Below are 22967 nucleotides of genomic sequence, written 5' to 3'. Positions count from 1 at the left end.
ACATTAGGTTATGACAGAAGTACTGCTAAATATTTCACAAAAATTAAAGTAAAAAATACCTGCTCCAGGATACTAATACTTTTCACTGGAAATTCCAGATTTACAACAAAAATTTAGGAATAAAAAGAGAAAATAAATATAAATGAAGATCTTGCTAGTCACAGCTGTATTTCGAACCCGGGAGACCTGTTTAGAAAGCTAAACACATTAAGCCTTGTACCATACCGTCACACAATGTACCCGATTTTGAAAATTGCTAAAATCTGTTGGAAAACCAATTGTGACGTTATAGTGAATGAAAGAAACGCCTACTATTATCGAATGGTATGATTTACTGTAAAAATAGTTACTACTAAAAGGAAACTACTTTTTATATCAATATTTACTTTAAAACTTTTCTGAATTTTTGTCTGAGTAATATGATTTGCATAAAAGAGGAATAGATATAAAATATTGCATTGCATGACCGGCGAAATATTGTTGCATTTTTTTGGACAATTGAGCAAGCAAGCCAAGCATACCAGCCTTTGCGAATTAATTCAGGAAAGTGCGCGTTTCGTTTGACCAGAGAGTACCACCATGGTGAAAATACGTCTTAGCTCAAAACCTCCCGGAAAGATGGCAGCACTCCTCATTTGTGAGACCACTTTCACAATTTTGACATAGATCTTAAGGGGATGGAAATTATCACCAGATTCCTGAACTGATGGTACATTCCGGGTAATTCATTTCTTTTCCCGGCAAAACAATACAAATGGGAAAAATCATAACATAAGAAAAAGCAAAACTTTTTTTTAAAGCTTTCTTTGAAGAAATACCACACCATTTCTGTACAAAGAAGAACATAATTTAAAAGTGTGTTGAACGTTAAAAGACTGTTATAGAAAATAATAAAAAATTGATAACTCATAATTATAATGAAAATGAGTTGTATTTAATTGGATTTGAAATCAGGCACGAACATTCACAATCACCAAACAGGTTATGACTTCCATAGATTCTTTTTGTGAGAATTATTTTTTTCTCCGTAATTTATTTTTTATACTAGCCTCAAAATAAATTAGTCACAGTTGGCATTTTCGATTCTTATCTTCATTAAAAATTGTTTCTTAATTTATATTGGTACATTTATTTCTTAGATTGCATATTGGGAGGAATTCAAAAAATTGAAATTACGAAAACAAAATAAAATGAAGTTAATGTATTTTTCTTTACTTAATGATACAGTCTAATCATTAGCAGGATAATAATAGAACTTTAATTGTGTTGATAATGCAGCTATGTCGATTGACTTGCTCTGGAGATGAAAGATGAAATTATTGCTCGAAGCAAGACATAAGTCTCAATTATTATTTAGAGTTCAATTACTGATAAGTTAGAGCCATGAATTTATGTTGAACGCAATAATTGATAGTTTGAAGAAGGAACGTTGCAGTGAGTTCAATCATTTTTGTAGTTAATAAATCTAAAAAAACATACATTTGCACTTTTTCTTCCTGCCAAAACAAAGTAATTTGATAGATTTAAATACAATGATATCCATAATACAGAAATTCAGTTTTCGAATGGCTAAACATATACATTTATTTATCAAATATTTATGAAATTACGTCTAGACTTTCATACTTATTAATTTTTGTATCAATTTTATTTTCTTCTCTTACAGATTCCTTACACTAATTATTAATTTAGTAATGACTGTGTTTACTCTGAAAAATTATTAAAAAAAATTTAAATGAAGGCATAATTAATGCAAGAGCAACTTTCTTAAAAAGAAGAAACTATTCCATGGAACTAATCAATTAATTCACTAACTGTTTGCAGAATACACACTAAGATTTTATTTACACATCACGAATTGTTTAAATGGGAGAATATTTTGATAATATGTTCATATTTAAACTTTGAGAGAAGACAAGTACATACTGACATAGAAGTACACTGAAGATAGTAGAATACTATGTATTTGAGCACAAAGTATTGGGCTCAAAAACATAGTAAGGTCAACTGCGTTAACCAGTTAATTAAGAAGTTTTTAATTGGAAATTAACCAGTTTTTAATTAGAAAATGTGTTTTACAACTGCGTTTTGCTGTTTATATTCTGGAAAGGTTCATTAAAATGTTACTAAAATTTCATACTCTGAAGTTTTTATCTATCTCTTTGTTTCAAACAATTATTTTCTTATAAAGTTATCAGTAATTATTAAGAATATATTGGAAAAAAATTGCATTCATTTAGATATGTATATATTACATATATATCGCGAACAATGCGATTTTTTTTATAAATAATTTAAAACAAGTTTTTAACAGCAAAAAAAAAAGGATGGAAAATTACATTTTTCCTACATTCTCTTAAATTGAATATCAATCAAAACTAAAGTAAATAAGAGCTTCGTTTTGTCATGCGTGGTTAAATAAATGTTGCAAAGCGCTTAATTTAATTAAAAACATTGGGCAGTCCATCATATTAAACGTATTATTAAATAAAATAAGAAGATTATTTTTGGACAGGTTTTGATGGATTAGAGTGGCAGCTGGAGTGATTTAAACACAAATAAGGAGTGGTTCAAATTAGTTGATATTTGCATAAAAAGTGACAGGTGTTAAAACCTGAAGTTTATTTTTTATTCTAAGTTTACAAAGGAAAAAAAAAGTTTATTTTTTATATTTTTATACATATTCATGGTATGGATGATATTATGGTATTATATGGTAATATATTATGTATGTTATTATGGTATGTATTTCTTATTAATTCCAGTAAAATCTAAGATCGTTTTTAATTTACACAGAATAAATCAATATCTAAAGCAAATATTCATGCATTAATATTCTTTTGTAAAAATAATAATATTCTTTTGAAAAATTCCATGGCGAATAAGTAACCGTTTCTTTATTTCAATAGCAGTTACAAGGTATTTTTGAATTCAGAAATATATTCTAGAAACATCTTACATCTAGATGAAATAATGTTCCATTAACATTCTAAGAATATGCTAATTTCTAGTCTTATATTACATTTAAATGACAGACACCGTAAAAGCTTTTTGAACTCAAGTGCGATACTTTCTTTCAACGCAACAATAAAAATGCTAATAAGTATTCTTGGAACTAAAAAAAGTTATTTCATCCCGAAATGAAGTCATTTCATATTAGAATAACTATACTAAAATGCAAATTCTCGGCTATAAAAGAATATTTTGGGGCTTTTACGTACCATTGTTTTATTGTTAATTTTTTTTTACCAAAGTCAATTGGTGCTTCAAATACTCAGATAAATTTTCCAAATTTTCATAAAATCCATTCAAGAATTCAAATATTTTTCACTTAAGATATTAAAAAAAAGAAATTATGGTTCATCTATTGTTCTGAGTTTCTTTATAAGGGCAGGCAATATTTTACACGAAAACATCTTCACTTCATTCAAAATGGCGTTATTTATCAATTTCTGTAAATACGTTACGTATGGAAACTTTATTTAATTAAAAATGATGTTAACGTATTCATTGATTTGTGACATTTTATATAAATAGTAACGCAAATGGCTCCCGAATTTTGCTTGATAATAATAGTTACCCTTTTTGGTGTTTTTTTTATATTTAATTTAAGTATTTAAAAGGAATAATAATTCAACTATTGTTCTGAGTTTCCCTATAAGAGCAGACGATTTTACATGAATTTTTTTTTCTCATTTTATTCAAAATGTCAAAATATCCACGCAAATGGCTTTCAAATTTCGTTCGTTAGTTAGTATCTTTTTTGTCGTCTAAAGTGCATTCTAATGTCCTTTGAGGTAGCCTCTAGAGTCTTTAATGTTGTTAAGGAAGAATAATGGAACATTGAAGATATTTATTTGCATTGAATAAGACCTTTTGTTCTTACCTCGAAAAATGTGTACAAATTGACTTGACGTTTTTGTTAGCCATTTAGAAAAGGTTTTGTTGGTTAATGTAGCAATGAAATGTTATTTATAGTGTTATTGTCACCTATTATGTTAAAATATTTCTATGTAAATGAATTTCATTGTAATGCTAATTTTAAGTATTCAGGTTGAAGCAGCCTTTCATTTCACAAAAAAAATTATGTTCCATTATGCCTGCTATAACATAATAAATCTAGTTTTAAATTAAAAAAAATTTTATTAAAAAATAGATTTTCATCATCGTTGATTTCATTTGGATTTCTTTCTTTTAAGGAGTGCTTTAAATATCTAAATTAGATTTGTTTCTTTTAAGTTGTAGAGAAAATTAATATAGACTTGTATTAAGGTAGACACCGAGAGTGTGAACATCTCATATTATTTTTTATACTTTCTCGAATACATTCTCAAATAAATCAGTTCACCATTAAACCGTAACATTTGATTTTTTATACCATAATATGGTACAAATTTGCATCTACATTAACAAGGCGTAAAAAATGAAACAAGTTTCAGTTAAAACTGAGCCATACTATAGCGTAATCAAGAATAGTATGAACTATAGTATGGTTCAGTTTAACATCATATTAAATTTTAAAAAAAATTTAAACGATACAACGTTGTAAACACGCTTTAAATTTGTTAGCAGAGGAAAGAATAGCACGTGAATTTTTTTAATAAAATTTAGTTAATAAGATGTTAAAGATCAAAATTATAATTTTACTAGGGAAAGCAAAATCCCACCAAATTAGTTTTGTGCTGTAAGAAACGTAATTTTAACTTTCAATTTACTTGACAAATTCTTTGTTTTTTATTGCAAAGAAGTATCTCTCAAAATTAAGTAATATAGTAAAAAGAGTAAAATTTGTGTTTTCATAAGTGAAGAGAACTCTGTAATAATTCTTTTATAAATATATATTTTAATCAATTAGTTATTTATGTAAACATCACCGTAATCGGTATCTTCGTTGTCAGTATTAATGTATATTTGTTTTTCTTTTAAGCAACGACTTTTTATAGCAAATTAAAAGAATAACGCCTAATTAACTAACAACACGAGTAAAAAATTTTCTGAATTTAAAAAAAATAAAAAATATTAAGACAAAAAATTTGTGGTAAGTGTCAGAATCTAAATATTAAATTCGTATCGAATTTTAGGTTTCAACTAACTATTTAAATTCAAAACGTATCATCAATTATATAAAAAGAAATCTTTTGCAGAATTTACATAAGGTGAAGGCTAGGTTTTCAATGTTTTCTCCCTTGATTTAAATAATTTATTTCCTCTTGACTAGTAAATTAAAATATTGCATATAATTCACAATCTTATGTTTTTCCTTATGTGAATTATTATCAGTTTTAATAATTATTGATAAGGAAACACATTTGACGTTGTTTTTGCACTTCGAACATTTGATATTCACAAAACAATTTCGCAACAGATTTGATATTCACAACAGAATTCGAACATTATATCACAGAGCAATTGCTATCTGTTTTCTAATTTCTTTTACTACTGCAACTAATTGCTTTTACACTATTCTAATAACATGTTTATAAAGTGAGATTATCTATTAAGTTAAAACGCATACGGGCATTTTATATCATTAATAATTCTTATGATTCATTAATATAAAAAGTTGACGTTCGTAAACTGAATATTATATTTCAAGTTCAGTAGAAGTCCATTGTTTAAATGTTATTTAATATTAAAATTTTATTCCATTTAAATTTGGAAGAGTAGTAAGCAATGATTTATTAGCGTGAGTAGACACTCACTTCATATGCACAAAAGTTCAAAAATTTATAGTATTGCTTCAACATCAATAAATAAAGGTTGTCATTATTACGTTTTTCTATGAAATTTTTTTTCGCCCTCGCATTGTACTAATGAATCATTGTATTAATCGTATGTGTAAGGGATATTAAAAAAGTTTCTGAAAAATTCTTTCAGGTATTAAATTCAAACAATTTTACATTTTAAGTTTTTTTGAAAGTAAAGTTTCTAGTTCTTAAAAACAAATTAACGCATTTGATAAAGAAAAAAAATCGAAATCTTTATAAGCTATCCAGAACAAGTAAACAACGGTAAAACAAAAACTTTAAAGTTTTTCTATTTACTTATTTGTTTTCGAAATTTTTAGCTTTTTTTGTGGAAGTTCTCAGTGAGTGCTGCGTTGACTTAAGGGATAGAGCGTTTGCAATGAGATGATCCAAGTTCGACTCTCAGATATAGCTGATTGAGACGAATTCTGCATCCGACTCGTATTGACCACAGTGTTGCCGTAAAATATCCTCAGTGGTAGTCGAATCACAGGTTCAAATCCCTTGTCATCAAGCTAACCATAGGAGGTTTTCGTACTTTTCCCTTCGATATAGAACAAATGCCAGTTAATTCCATCAAACATTCCTCGTCGAAATGCAGTGTTTGATCCAGGCGTTCCCTTATCTTCTGGGTTAGGCTCAAAATTATGAGGCCGTGGAGTTGAACATGATAGTCATAAGCTCAGAATAAGGTCGGCTGTTTAATGTCAGGTCATATCGTAATTTTCCTCTCGATATCGAACAAATGCGGGTTAGTTCCATCAAAAAGTCCTCGTCGAAATGCAATGTATGATCCAGGAGTTCCCTTATCTTCTGGGTTAGGTTCACAATTATGAGACCGCGGAGTTGAACATTGATAGCCGTAAACTCAGAATTGGGTCGGCTGTTTAACTCCAGGCATATATAAAAATAATTGTATAGTGAATCAATATTCGAATAAAATGATTAGAAAGTTATCACAATCAGAATTATATATTTGGAAGCATTTTATCCCAAATAAAATTTAAAATCATATTTATAAATTTTCAATAAAACTGTCACAATTATGATCATTAAATCAGTTTAAATTAAGAAAGAAAACAATTTTCAATTAAAAATTCTCCAAAATAAATGCACTGTCTTCAAGCCATTGCCGATCCAAACAAGGTAAATGCAATACTTTCAATGACACGATATTCACGATAAAATGCCTTTGGACAATTTAAGATGTTCACTTTAATGATTAATGAATGCCATTGAATGGCTTTTCATTATTTCTCATACAAAGTAGCGAAAACAATGTTAAAACAATGTAAACAAACAATAGAATTTCTACACGTTTATCTTTAGAGATGACCACTAGGCGGAAGGGAGAATGTGTTATCAATATTCAATGATTATAAGTTGAACGAACTTTTTCCCTCCTGGAGGGGAAAATGAGAGTAAATAACTCTTATTTGGCGACTAAATTAACGTAGTACTTCAGAGGATGCCAATTTAAAAGCAATTACTTAACGTGACTGTTTTCATTTATTTCCAAACATATGCGGAGTTCACGATGTTTGAAAGAGGTGTCGTCAACATCGGTTTAATTTAACTTTCGTGATTTCGTTTAATGAGGAAATGATTAGATGTCACATTATTTGAAATTGCCTTGTTTCGGAGTTCCAATTTGAATGAAAGTCGAAGTTAATAAATACATAAGCTCACGATTTAGGCTAATATAATTGAAATAAAGCAGACGATCTAAAATATTTTTAATCTTTTGAAACAGACTTTTTTTCATTTATATACTTTATTCTTTTATTACCAATTACATTAACAACAATTAAAGCTGATTAATAAAAAACAGGAAATATTCAAATGAGACAAAAATTAATTCATTGTGTGAAAAAAATCTGTGCAAAAATATGTCGAATATGAAGAATTCTTAATGTTAACAGTTTATGTCAACTTTTAATCATTTATATATACATTAATACTATTTCACATTTATACTTCGTTTCAATAATTGACATTTTAAACTCGCCTATTCGCATTTTTAAATAAATTGCACATATGCCATACTTTATTAATATTTTAGAATTCATTTTTGAATCAAAATTAAATGACTCAAATGAATCAACGCATTATTTTTAATGAGATATGAAGATATAGAATTAGAATTTATTCTATTAAGAAATTTGCAACAAATATACAGGACTGAGACATTGCTTGTTTTAGAATGAAAAATGAGTATGAGTCGCAATAATTTTCACTTAAGGTACAGCAATGATTTAAATGCTTAAGCCTTTAGTTAGCTCAAGTATTGGCTATATGCTAGTTTAGGTTTGCGTCATTAAATATTCTTCTCGGAATGCAACTAGGCAAGCGATTATTAATTCATTATCGTCAAAAATTAAAAAAAAGTTTTTTTTAGATACTTTTATCAATTAAAACTTATCTTTGCTTATGTAAAGCAGTTTAAACTTCTGTATATACATTTCAGAATTATTTCATTCTGTTTGAGTTGGTAAATAAGCAAAGCTAGATTATATTAGAATAGGGACATTTACATTAGAATAGGGAAAAAGAGAAAAGAATAAGGGAAAGTAAAAGTTGACATTTTAGAAACAAATATTTTAAATACTGTTATCGGAAATAGCATTTTATCAGAATTTGATATTTTGTGTAACATTTGAAGTTTTATAAGGATCTTTTAAAACTTGCAATTAATGTTTTTTTATAATTTTTGCTTTAGCCGTTCTACATAAAGGGCGACTAACAATAGACTTAGAAGTTTTTAAACAAACATCAAACAATAATTAGAAAAATTAAAATCAAAAGTTTAAAAACCGTCCATACAACTCATGATTTTAGTACTTAAATATATGCAATAATTTCGAACAAAAAAAAGCTTCTATAACCCAGTGGCTAGAGCAGCTGGAATAACACGCCAAATATATGGATTCGAATCCAGTTTCTGCTCTCAGAAGCACACAAAATAGTTTATGGTAGCGAAGCTCCCCTAGAGGTATATGACGACATTTTCGAGCAATTGGTTCCTATGCAGTTTTAATTCTGATGATGAGCTTTAACTCCTCTAGAAGGTTTTCGCAATATTTTTGCATCCGCCTGTTACATATAACGTTTTTAAATTTGTACATTTCGACAAAAATAGACTAAAAATGTCATTTAAAACAATTTTGTAACTGGAAGAGACAAATTGATTGCAGATTTGAGATAAACGATATAAAAGTATCTAAGATCTGTTAAAAAATCTCACCTAAGAGGAAAAAAAATCTATCCAATCATTTATTAATTTATTATATGCCCAATTTCTTATTGCTTTATATAACGCTTTTGTATTTATCGATATTAATCATTTAAGGTACCACAATAAATTTCTCTCTTTATGTATAAGAACCTTCATTCCCTTTTTATACGTTGCGGCATTTATTAATTTCACATACTCAGTCACTATAACATTGTTAGCTTAATACCTTTATACTCAAATTTTTTATTTTATTTTCAAACGAATCCAAAATTACCAATTCTACATAGATAAAGTACCACAACGTTGTTATCTATAAAAAAAAATTCTTCCAAGAAACCAGAATTTATTACTTCCATCAGGTAATGAGGAAAAATCTGAGCCAAATTCAAGTTAAGGAAAACGAGGTCAGTAAGAAAAATGAGGGCAGAGGCCACTTAACGGGAATTCATTTTCTCGAAGGACATAATACACTTTGACCACTGAAAGGGAAACACATCTCTTATGAAGGTAAGTCGAATTATTTGCTTTATTTAAAATTTAGAATTAAGAGTCACCAAAAATTTATAATTTAGGGCACTAAAATATGCTATTACTACACTAAAATAATTTCCTATATTGCATTAAAATTAACGATTTTTTTCGTTATTATCGTTGTCATATAAAGAAGGGTGTAATATTCTTTCAGAAAGTACGTGTATTACATAGCGCAGGTAACTTTAACTTTAAAATTTCTTATAGTTTGGGTTACTATTTAATGGAAATTTTATAGTTTGGGTCGCCATTTAATCGAAGCAACCGAGTTTACTTTTTAAACGCAAAAAGAAGAATAAAATGCTGTGAACATGTCTAATTGAACCATAAATATCATTATAATTAAGTGCAAAATAAAATCATTTATGAACGAGAACCTTAAGTTCAATATATTTCAATCGACCGTTAGACTGTAAGATCAAAAAGCTTTCATTTAGTGAAAAAAATAAAAACAAACATTTTTCGAAATCTTCTTACATATCTATTCAGTTTTTTTTAAATATAGATATTTTAAATTCGTCCCTTTTGACAAATTTAAGGATAAAGTTGCCAATTTCTAATATTTAAGAGTCATCATTTTATAAAAACTGAAACTAGAAGTAGATATTCCTCCTCATTTCGATTCATAATAAACTTTAACAAACCATGCAGATAAAACTTAAAAAATCCGTTCAAATAAAAAATGAGTAACATGAAAATAGTATAAGATTGAAGAATAATTTGTTATTATGTTTCTAAAGTTATATGATTTTATAGAAAATTACATTTAAAAAGGTTATTCTTTTAAAAAGTAAAATCAGTTTGTGAAGTTAATACCAACTGTAAATGAACATATTCTTTAAATTTCAATGTGTTTTTTTTAATACTTGATTTAAAAAAATCGACCTTGGCGAAATGTTAACCTTGATTTGGACGCATGCTTTTCATTTAACTGAAAAATTTCAATAATTTTAAGGTTTGCATTGTTATTTTAAACTGATGACCTTCAATTAAAATTGAAAAATTCCGGGCACAATTTCTGTTAAATTACAAAACACATTATGTTCTTGTAATTAACACGCATTTTGTTTTCTATGGAAGCACATTAAAAACATTCCATTAAGAAATTCGAAGTAAATTTTTTATACTGACAAACGATAGATTTTTGATTTCATTCAAATGTGAGTAAATAATTAAAGTCCTTCGAAGAATTTAAATTTTTTTTAATTATGTTGAAGAACAAACTTTTTCGCAATAATTCGTCACCCTTCATAAAGATGAGTAATGTAATTTTCTTTTCAACAACTCTTTGTAACTCTATCATTAAGAACACATTGATTTTTTGTTTTGCTTTTAACTATAAAATTTTTAGTTAGTTATTTCACTGAAGGCTGTTTAGATTTTAGTTGTTTATTTATTTTAGCACATATTCAGGAAATACGATTCATCTCACTCATTATCACTTTTATAAGTTTCTCCATGAACATAAGACATATTTTGAATCACGCAAAAACGTAACATAACTAATACGCTGTAAAATGTCATGATGTATTACAGCGTATATATATAAAGTTATAATATGCTATAAAGTTACAATATATATAAAATTATAGTATGTTAAGCAAAAATGCACACAAAAACTAGATTTTGAATTTACAGTTTTTATCTGCTTATGATTAGTTTGAAAAATGGAGAGAAACTCTTTTGTGACGGGAAAAAAAACAGTTTTTCATCTGTAAATTCTCAAATATACGAGGAATGTCTGTAAGAAATAGAATTATTTTACGGCGCGTGGTTAACGGTTAAAGACAGAAAAAAAAATCGATATCCTTAAACAGTTTTTCCGTAAAAATAAGCAAACAATATGTATATTTTCTTTCTGTAGAATTGACTGTTTTCTACAGTGTAGATATAAAATTCAGGAATTTAACATTTTAATTGGAAAGCTAAGCATATTAATTTTGTGATCTGTCTACAGTAAAATTGGTGCACATTTTTTTTCTTCATATTTTAAGCAATGTGCGAGACCTAAATTTTTATTACCAATTTTGATAAGAGGGATAAAATAATGAATGTAATATTTCATATGTGTTTTTACTTTCTTTGGCTAATTTTTAATATTTTTAGTTACTGATAATACTTTCAAATTTATTTTATTTTCATCTCAAAATGGAATTGTTTTCAATTTTTTCAATAAAAGAAGTAAAATAGCTAAAGAAATATCTAAAATTTCATTTGTCTATTCCTGCAACTTAAGAACACTTGGCTTATTTTAAATCAACTAGAATTCTATTTTTCTAAAAATGATGATGTATGATGAATACCTAATTTGGCTAAATACATTTAATCGGTTTTATAACATTTTTGCAGTGTTTCTACTTTTCTTTAATCAGCTTAGTGCGATTTGTGATGCAAAAGACGTTAAAGTATAGCAGTATTTCTAAATGAATATTCACAATTACTAATGGTGGAGAATATCGGTTTTAGATTTTAATATGTAACAAATTGTGATGCAAAAGACGTTAAAGTATAGCAGAACTTCTAAATAACTATTCACAATTACAGATTGTAGAAAATATCGGTTTTAGATTTTAATATGCAACAAATTTTGATGCGAGAGACGTTAAAGTATAGCAAAAGTTCTAAATTATTATTCACAATTACTAATGCTGGAAAATATCAGTTTTAGATTTTAATATGCAACAAATTGTGATGCAAAAGACGTTAAAGTATAGCAAAAGTTCTAAATAATTATTCACGATTACTAATGCTGGAAAATATGGGTTTCAAACTTCAATATGCAATAAATTTTCTTAACAAAAAACAAAGAAATGAATGTAGAATGTTAAAATATATTCTTCAATATCTACAAGGAAAAATAAGCTTTAAATAATAGATGAACAAGATTTAAAATTTGATAGCTGAAGATTTGTATTTGATGGAGTTTCAACAATCTTCATACTTTGTAATTCTAAGAAGTTATGGTTTTAATAATATATTTTCATATTCATAAATAAATTAAAGCGATTAATTTCTCTTCTAATTTTAAGCTCCATAGAGAAATGGGTAGAGGAATAAGGAGATCAAAGCATCATGATGTATCCCGAAAAATTTAAACTTTTAAAACCTAAATTATTAGGAAACGGAATTTGTTTATATAAATATGCTGCAGTCATGTTTTAATATTTATTTATAAGGAAGAATTTCCTTTTTAATCTCTAAATGTATTGAGGAGTTAATTTAAAATAAATATTTGCACTATCGTTACACGTTATAAAAGTCAACTGGTCTTCTACAATTACTTAATAAGTTTGTATAAAATGTCTTAATACAAGAAATTATGACGGGCCCTGTAATAACAGCAATTTTTTTTAGAAACCAAACTTTGTTATTTCAAAATCATATTACTTCGACTATTGATCCGAAACGAAAACCTTAAGACGTTTTTCTTTGTTCAATAAAACTCTACATTAGGTTTGTAATAACATTAAATGACCCAGACTATTTTATATAATTCTTAACAAATATGATGCAATATCAGAAATATCTGTTATATCAATGTTTGTGATGAAACGTGACGAGTAAAGGTCGTCCACTATTGGTGAGAAAACAGTAGTAATCCGCAACTGCATTTTTTTTTTCAACACTTCAATAGAAAAAAAAAAAGAAGTGTTTGTTGGCTTTATTCTGAACTTGTCATGTATGTTGCGTCACTAAGAATTAGTGGAGATGTTTTTCTGGTGACGCTTTAACTAGTTCACAGAGGTCGAAACTTGTGAATAAACATGCCGCCCGTAGAGGGCCACATTCCACAAAGAATTCAGCCTTCTACTTCTGCCCGCCCTAAAATCACACCGTATGTAAACTAAGGGAGTGAAGCTTTGATACGAAATGACCTCTCATACTTGCCTCAATAAGTGCGATCGTAAAATTTTCAATTATCGTTTGATTTGAGATTTTATCAAACTTGAAAGGTATGGATCAAAGGATTAAAGATAAAAAAAATTATTTAAAAAAAAAGGAAAAAAAAGAGGACATTAATCTCTTCTAGGAGGTCAACTGCCTCGTTTTTTTCCCCAAACGATTTCATAGTTTGGTAGAGAAATTAGAACTAATGTATAAGAATAAAATCTAATAATTGAGAGTTAATACTTTTAAATAATTTTTTGAATTGATGTATACGATATCAAAATGCATTGAATTTTAAATTTAAAATTTTTAGTTGAGAAGTAAAATATGATAAAAACTTCGTGTGGTAAGATATCGGAGCACAAATTAAAATTTTTTTAGTTTATATTGAAACAGAAAAAAAAGTTAATCTTCAGGTAGGCAACTGCTCGTTTTGCAAAAGATTTAATGGAGTGTTGTGAAACTATATATATTAATTTATTTTTATGCTTTTTTTCTATGATGCATCTAAAATTTGCTCTAACATTTTCAGACTTAAAATTAAGCCTTGTACTGAGTGGAAAGATTTATAAGAAACTTTAATTAAGAGCTATAAGCTCATGTAACGTTTTTTTCTTTTCCAAAATTACGGCACCGATAAACTTGAATTTTGTAGTGCACAATCCTTATACTATTTACATACATTTTAGGACGACTTTTATTCAGATATTTATTTGAAAAAATTTATTGAGAAAATTGTGATGATTTCGTCATTTTTTTAAAAAACAATTCCTCATTTGATATTAAATAAACATTTTCTAAAAATATTCTAATCAATATTTTTTTAAGAAAAAAAAAGCGTTTTAAAAAAGTTTTTTTTTTTTTCAAAAAAACCTCATTAAATTAATGAAAGTGTATTTGTTACCACTAAAACTGGGAAACCATTAAGGGTATAAAAATCTTTTCGAGGCAATAATTTCTATAATTTTGAAAGCCAGAATTTCTGTTAAACCGTTACCAAATGAACAGAAAAATTACAAAATGAATGGCTTCAATACCTTATATTTAGGGTTTTTTCTTTAAACCAGAATTACGTTTTTTTAAAAAAATTTTTTTTACTGAAATGCTATTACTATACATTACGGTAATTTTACCGAATATTTTTCTCCGTGCCCTTTTTAATATCACGGGTATATGAATTCTGTTAAAAGTAAATTGACTAACTTAGATATTCTCTGAATATATATTATGGAACAAAAACACAGAACTTGAAAGCATACAAGCTTTTCGCCAAACGACATTTAACTGCCGACCGTTATTTTCAGACGATGATTTAAATTCTTTCAACGCACGACATGTTTTGGTTGGTACAAACACTAACATAAAACATAAACCCTTGAATGCATTGAAAAATATATCACTAATTATGCATTCTTCGAAATAAATTTCATCCAAGAGAATCTACCTTTTTTTTTTTAATTTCTTGCGTAATGATTCTCATTGTTTAAACTCAGAAGAAAATCAACCGTAGATTCATATCGTGAGGTAAGGCAGGTTAAGAATTTGTCAGAAATTCTAATAGACGTTTATCACATCATCTTGGTCGGCTTATTATGTTGTAAAGACCTTCGTACTCATGTAAGAAGAAAACAGTTAGAAAGATTTTCAAAATTTCAACATGATAGCGGTTCTAAAAGAATTTTTATATTTTGTTTTTATATACGGATAATTGTAAAATATTTTTTCTTATCTATGAATGGTTAAGCATGAGAGACTTTAAATAATGAAGATATGATCCGCAGTTTTTTTTTTCACTTCTTTTGTTTTAACTAGCGTTTATCGTTTTCTTTACCTTTTTAGAAATTAAATTTTTGAATGCTAAGAAAGCAGTTAGATGGAAACGAATTTAACGGAGCAATATATGTAGTTCGAAATAATTTCTTTTACGAACGTAGATATGGTAAATTGCACAATAAATCATGTTCGTAAATGAAGCAATAATTCCAAGTGCTACTGTGTATCTTATTATATTGTTCGGAGAGTAATTTCATTTTTTTCCCCAACAGATTACTTAATTGCATTTTTTCATAGCCAATTTCACACTGAAGTCGTGTAATCACTATAAATTTTGAAAGCAAAATAAAAAGGCTTACTAGTGAAAAAGATAGATTCTACGCAATAGTTTTTGGTTGGCGCCCTTTCAAATAAAGAAAGTGAAAAACAGCATGCTCATTATATTTTACTTTTTTACTGTAGGAACGCTGAAAATTCTATTGAAGTAAGAAAAAATTTTTTGGTTTCGTCTGGAGAAGGTGTATGAAGGCTGTTTTTTAAAACTCTGTCGCCAAGGGGAAAAAAAGCAGTTTAAGTGCTTTACACTTGAAGCATTGCAGTGATTTGAAACTATGCATATAATCTGCCGTGAAGAAGTATCTTGGCTTTAGAACAGACGAATAACTTAAGTGTTTTGAAAGTAATTAAACTTTTTTTAAAATTCATCAATTTGGCGACATTTAGCCACTTAGACAAAAATTATCAAAATCACAGCCTTATTCTCAGTTTTTACAAATTATTATCAGCCCTGGAGTAAGTTTTTAAGTATCAAAAAAATTAGTCTGCAAGCGCTTTTCGTTTTCACGAAACTGTGACATTCCTCCATATTGACGTTTTGCGACATTTTCAAAATAAGCGTAGACAACGCTGGCTTTAGATAGACTGAAGTCGACCTAACAGTCATAAGTAACAGTTGCAACTCACAGCAGTTACAAAAATAGCACATTATTAGCAAAATTAGCATAATTAGCATAAAATTAGCACATTATTAGCAAATAGCACATTATTTTCATACTACGATGGAGCTTTCGAAAAACAACCTTAACAAACTGGTTCGCAAAATTTCGCTTAGGATGCATAAAGATACACTACGACAGCTTAGGCTGAAGAAAGCACAAGACATTAATTAATGCAAACTGGTGAACTCGTTATATAAGTGAGAGATTAAATTGATCGAATTCGGTTGTTCATGATAATTTGAAACGACCAAGTTTTTTCTCTAAGCTCGACATATGGGTTCTACATATTTTTCAGGAAAGAAATGTATGTCGTTGCATTAGACATCTGTGATTTTCTTTTTAAACGTTAAGAAAATTATCCCTTTTGGAATCATTACTAGGAACAAGAAATAGATTGTCTTCAATATTTGTTCGGGTCTCTACAAAACAATTTTGACCGTAATACCTTTACTTCAAATGAGAAGGGTAGACGGGATGGCCTGGTTGGTAGGGCACTGGGCTCATGTACAAAAGGTCGTGGGTTCGATCCCCGCCGGCCGAAGACTCCCCGTGTAGTAAATGGTGACTGATGCACGTTAAAACTACCGAGTCACAAATTTTTCCATGTTCTCTTAACAAATCAAACCTCTGGGGGTACTGATTCAGGAGTTTCCTTGTCTTCCGGATTGGTTCAAAATTACAAGGCTACGGAGTTGAACATTAGTAGTCTTAAACCCCAAATTGGGTCGGCTATTCAACGACAGTTATAAAAAAAAAATTAAACGATAAGGTTAAGAGCCGTGATGGTTCAAGGGATAGAGTATTCGCCTTCCAATGTGGTGAACTTGGTTTTAATCCCAGCGATGGCTGGTCGATACGAATTCCGCATCCGGGTCACACCGGCCCGACCACAGTACTGACGTAAAATATCCTCAGTAGTTGTCGGATCATGGGTTAGAGTCTCCTTGCCGTCAGTCTAATAGAAGGAGGTTTTCGTGGTTTTCCTCTCCATGGAATGCAAATGCTAGTTAGTTCCATCAAAACGTACACCACTTCAATTATAAAGAGTAGTTTCTTTGAAAATACATAACTGTCTATTCCAGCTTTGATAACTTTAAATGTCTGAGAGTAATATTTGCTTTTTAAACTCATTCCACGCGCGAAATATTTCTTGATATACGCAGGAATTGTTTTTATTAAATTATAAAATCCGTCAGTCTAACTTGATAAATTCTTTTTAATATTTCTAAGTGGTATTTGTTTTTAAAACTCATTTATTTCTAGAAATATTCAAATATAGGCAATGGTAGTTTCCTTGAAAATTTAAAATGACCCACTTTACTTTTTATTACTTTTTTTTCATATAGAGATAAAAAAATTCGGAAGAAATTATAATAGGAAATTACAAAAAATGTCATAATTCTGGTCAATGAAGTCAAAAACCATTCCTTTTAACCATTCCTTTGGTAATTTTTCCGTTCGTAAGACAATGCTATTCGGAAAATTGTGGTTTTCAAAATTATAGTTAGTCTTACTAAACATTTAGTAAAAAAAAATGTATATATATATTAAAAAAACAAGCAAAACCGAAACTGAAAAGCAAATTTAATCGAGCAAATGGTTTTTATACTATGCTCCAAAGTATCATGATAAAATTACCAAATGTTACAGCATTTACCAAATTTTATAACATATTTTAAAACCATATTTTATTGTTAATTCTTCCAACATCATAACCGAAACGCTTCGAAACGTTTTAGTGCTTCCATAACCATAAACATGGTAAATTTCACCATGTTTTGATACTTTTGACCATAAATATATTTTCAGTGTACCCAGAAGTAATAAATGTTTTTAAAACTAACCCATTCCTCGTTTGAAAATGATCAAATGAAGAAAATATACGTAATAATAACTTCACCAAAAAATAGCAATGCTTAATCACCAAAATACTAATAATCACCTTTGTTTAAAAAAATAAAGCCTAACATAATCGTTTCTACCATGCAATTTACCAGCAATAGCATCATAAATTAAATAGAAAACAAAACCTTCCATTGTTTTCCCTCGCAAAAAAAGCGCCAATTTGCATCGGTAGCTGCCAAATCAAATTCAATTACTTCATAAAAATCGACACTATTTATTATCTCTCGCCATTTAACAAGCCATCTAACCCCTTTTGTATCATAAACCCCTCATTATGACATCAGTCAGAGAGAACGCTTGAACTCGCCAATGCAGCCAATACGAGAAAGGTTAAACGAAAATGATTCAGGTAAGCAGTTTTCTGGATGTTATCATCATCATTATTATCATGACTTTTTCTCCCTTCTCAGCGTTTTCTTTATCGAAAGAAAAGAAAAGTTCTTTCATGCGAGAAGAATTTCCTCTTTCACTTTCTATCATCAATTGCTGTTCCATCAATAGCAGATATGAGAAGAAATAGTTGGCATGCGCAGAATAGTGTGCGCATTTATTTTCTTCCTCAGGTATGTGTTGTTGTTGATGGTAGTTTATTATAGACGTGGGGAGGTAGTGGGGGTGGCGATAAGTAATTTTAGTGTGAGGGGTGGTTCAAGGTTTTTGTCGTCGAAAGTCGGGGTGAAGGTTGTCAGATCTTTTGAGGGGTGGGGCCATTTTTTGGTGCTTCTAAAGAAATTTTAAGAGTCTCGTTGTCGAAGGTGCGCAATCTAAACATTTTCGCGATAAATGGAATATCTTAAAGTTAATCGAGCGAAAATGCAAATGTGATGTCAAAAATATCCAAAGTTAATACGCTATCACAAGTTTTAGAATATACAAACCAAATCTTTTGGAAAATTATCCTTTTGAAATTAAATTAGAAGTTACAGCTATTTTAATTTTAAAAAAATTATGTTGTCATGTGTTTTGCAAATTTATAATTTACGTTAATTCGAACAAGAATTTCCTTTAAGTTATTGCTTAACCATTTAGAGAACTGGCAGCTTAGAACACTTATATAGATGTATTGAAAAATAGTTTGCAGTGGTGTTTGCAGTTTTGTGACTATCAATATTCAAATCTTTGTAATTTTAAATCCAGCCCAGAGAGACAAGTTCAAGCATTGGGACAAACTAGCTTTTTAAGAGAAATTTTATGAAACTAACCTGCATTTGGTTACATGAAGTGAAAAACCACGAAAACTATTGTTATCCCGACTGCAATGAGATTTTAACCCATGATCTGTCTACCACTAAGGATATTTTAATTTCATGATAAAAATCTGGTATCGATCCGCCATCGCAGGGATTCGAACTTGGGCCACCCAATTGCTTTATCCCCTGAGTTGTGCTTAAATATCAACATTTGTTTAGTTTTCTTTCCCACTTTTTAAAAATTGTGCACTGTGGGAACCCGAGTTAGTAAGCAAGTAGGAAAAAAAAATATTTTTTAAAGAAAAAAATAGTTATTTTGTGAAAAAAAAATCGTAAATTAAAATAGCATATTTGTCAAAAGGTTTTGGAAATAGTTATATTAATATTGTTATTTTAATAATTTTTATGCTAATGAAAATTTAATTGCATATTTTAATACTTTTCCCGACCTTTCTTTGACTTGTAAATTTAAATTAATGTATTTTGTGGTTTAAGACTAGATTAAAGTTTTTGAAAACTATAGCGTTTTTTGCACCACAAATAAATTTTTTATAATAAATCAATAACATCGCATGAATACATTTTAATTAAGTATATCGTGCTTCAAAATAAACTTCGTGAACCTAGAATACATTTTTATCATTAAATTATATAGTTATTAAATATATTTTTAAAATTTCACCCTTATATTTTGTTAGCTATTTTTTAATAACTGGTTTATAGTAAAAACACATATTTAAATTCATCACTTCTCTTTTTCGAAATTTTTAAAAAAACCATGATTTTCAAAAGGAAAATTAAATTGATCGTATTATAAAGTGCCCTGATGAATCAAAACAGTGTTTGTATAAAATGATAAAATTTAAAAAAAAACCTTTTTGGTTTATCATTTTTAAGATTATTTTATGATTATTTAAGAAAAATTTAAAATATAAATATTCTTAGATAAAAATAAAATGATATTTTTATAATTTGTTCTTTGAATTATAAAAGAATTTTGATAAAAATAATGAATTATAACTAAGTTACAATCGTAATAAAAACTAATGACGTAAATTTATTTACGAGAGAACTTGCAGCTGTCTCCATTTACATTTTCAGTTATAAATTAACAAGGGCTAATTTTTCTCTATTTAAAGTCTAAGTAATTTGTGTAAAAATATTTGTAGAATGTTTTTCAAATTTGCGTTTGATAATTTATTAATGTAACATTTTGAAACTTTGATTAAGCGACATAAAAAAAGGGCTAGTCTAAGACAAGTTATCATTGATACATCACAACGCATATTTTCTTTTACAATAAAATAATGTGATTTAAATGAAAATATAATTAAAAACTATATTATTCCTTTCAAAAAATATAAGAGAATTAATATTTACTTATCGAAAAATGCATTTTTTAGAAAAAAATGAATTAAAATAATTATTTAACATTGAAGTCATCAGCTCTCGCTTATAAACATTAAGCACTCATAATAAATTATCAATTCTTTTAATTATTGAAAACTAAACTAGACATTTACTTATACTAAATGTAGTAAAATTTCGGAGAATTCATTAAGAGAGTATTATTTGAAAATAGTAAATTAATATTCAGAAAATATTTTTTGCGGGTCCAAAAATAAGTGTATCAGTAAGCACATACATTTATGAGAAGTAAAAATATTGAAACAAGATATATTATAGTCACTTTTCAAAAAAAAATATTATTAAAAATATTTGATAATAATATAATAAGATTTTTGAATTAAATAATACACGATTTTTGTATCAAAACAAATAACGCATATACACATTAAATTTTGCTAAAATTTACGGAGTTTTCAAACTTACTTCTATCCAATGCATCTGTTTTAAATAAGTTTAGATAAAAAAATAAAAATTTATGTACTTTTTTCATTCATGTCACTTTAACCAAGATTTAAAATATTTGAGTTAAAAGATATTGAATGCAAATTATTTATCGCGGAGTAATAAATAAATAGTATAAAAATTGAAATTAAACTTGCACAGAAATAGAAATAAAAGCATGAAAATTGTCCAAGAAGTTTTCTTAAATTTTCTTTACGAAACTAGATTGTTGTATCACAATATTTCATATCATTTTTCAAATGAAAGGAAGCATTAATGAAATTATCAAAATGTTTATAAAGCAACACATAATGTTAATTTTTTTTCTTTGCATTATTTTAGCAAAAAGAATGGAGAAATAGGTATTTTATCCAATTTTTTTAAAGAGCCCGTTTAATTTTTTAAAAAAAATATTTGGATACAATTCTTTTTATATACATATATAAATGCATATAACTTTTAACAGCAAAAATAGAGAGATATGAGCGCATTCTTTTTTATCTTATTAAGAATTGGAATTATTTTTTAGCTGAAAAATATTGCGTTTAAATTCCATACCATAAAATAATTAGAAAAAACGGAAGAATAAAATATTTCAAAAGAAATATAAGAAAAGTTTTTTAAAGCTTTCTTCGAAAAAATAAGTTTTTTTTCTATCACAATATCTCTTATTAAATAGGATATTTCATGCACTTTAATTCGAAACTAACCTACCTTGAAAAAAAAATTCAATTAAGAAGATGAGTTAATTTGTGGAGCTCCTGGATCCCACCAATGTCTTCTCGGAATCCTCAAGATGAAATGACAAATCTCAGGATGAGCAGAGAACCTCAACAAAATTGACCCGTGGTCACTCTTTTACCTGCCGTTTATCCCATCCCGCCGCCTGTGACGTCACAGCCAATGGAAACCCATCGCCGTCAGCCGTTGGTCGTTGACATGGAGCCACGTGACTTCGCTCTGATGTAAGGTCAATGTTAAAAAAGAAAAATCTTGCGCATCTTATTTATTTATTTATTTTTTTCGAAGCAAACACATCTTTTGCTACAGATTTTCAGAGAATATTTTGGGGGTCAGGGCCGTCAAGGTTGTTTACCAACAGACACCCGCTTGGCTTGGTTCCTCCAGAAATGGAATCTAATCGATCGTCTGATTTGCATTTTTCTGTTCCTTCTTAATTTCGTGTAGGAGTCGGTGGCGCTCTATTGAATTCTATTTGGGAGTTGGTTAATTGTTCGAAAATTTATTCCATTATCTGAGAGAATGTAGTTCACACTTCCGACTCTGAAGTAGTGTGTTAGCGGGTGAAATAAAAGAAAAGGCGGGAGTAAAAAGAACAAAATGATCTTTCGTTTCATTCTATATAAAATAATTAACGAATTAATTGACTTTAGCGAAAAATGTTATCTTTTTAAATGAAGGGAAGTGAATTAAGAAATAATGTTCTTGCAAGCAAGATAATTTTTATTAAACCATGTTATTACAACAATTATCTACAACAACTTTCTAATTCTTTCAAAATCGAAGAAAAGGCTGGAATATAAAGAACAAAATGATCTTTCGTTTTATTCTTGATAAAATAATTATATTGCGCAGACTTTTACGAAAATTGTTATCTTCTTATATGTTTGAAGAAAAGTGAATTAATAAAAATGTTCTTGTCAACAAAATAATTTTTATTAAATTTTGTAGACAACTGCTATTACAACAATTATCTGCAACAATTAATTAAATTGATAAAAGTTAGCAAGCTTAGCATTATTGCTGTTGCTATTGTTGCTATTGTTAGCATTATTGCTGTTAATCTAGTAGATAATTGTTATTATTTTTCATAGAATTATTCAAGCTA

At 28.1% G+C, this 22967-nt stretch overlaps 1 protein-coding gene across 1 annotated transcript in view; it reads right to left on the bottom strand.

The window, feature by feature from the left end:
- The window catches only part of LOC107444068 (uncharacterized), a 70729-nt gene extending 48285 nt beyond the window's left edge, over positions 1–22444 (bottom strand). The window contains exon 1 of the mRNA XM_016058143.4: positions 21833–22444. The gene's annotated coding sequence lies outside the window, so the exon portion shown is untranslated. The remainder of the gene's footprint in view (positions 1–21832) is intronic.
- Between the last annotated feature and the right edge of the window lie 523 nt (positions 22445–22967).

Source organism: Parasteatoda tepidariorum, chromosome 4 (genome assembly GCF_982258835.1).
Source record: "Parasteatoda tepidariorum strain Cologne lab strain chromosome 4, Ptep-v5.0, whole genome shotgun sequence".
Classification (NCBI taxonomy): Eukaryota; Metazoa; Arthropoda; class Arachnida; order Araneae; family Theridiidae; genus Parasteatoda; species Parasteatoda tepidariorum.
Note: the sequence above shows the minus strand (reverse complement) of the source record. Positions and strands in the feature narration are given on the sequence as shown.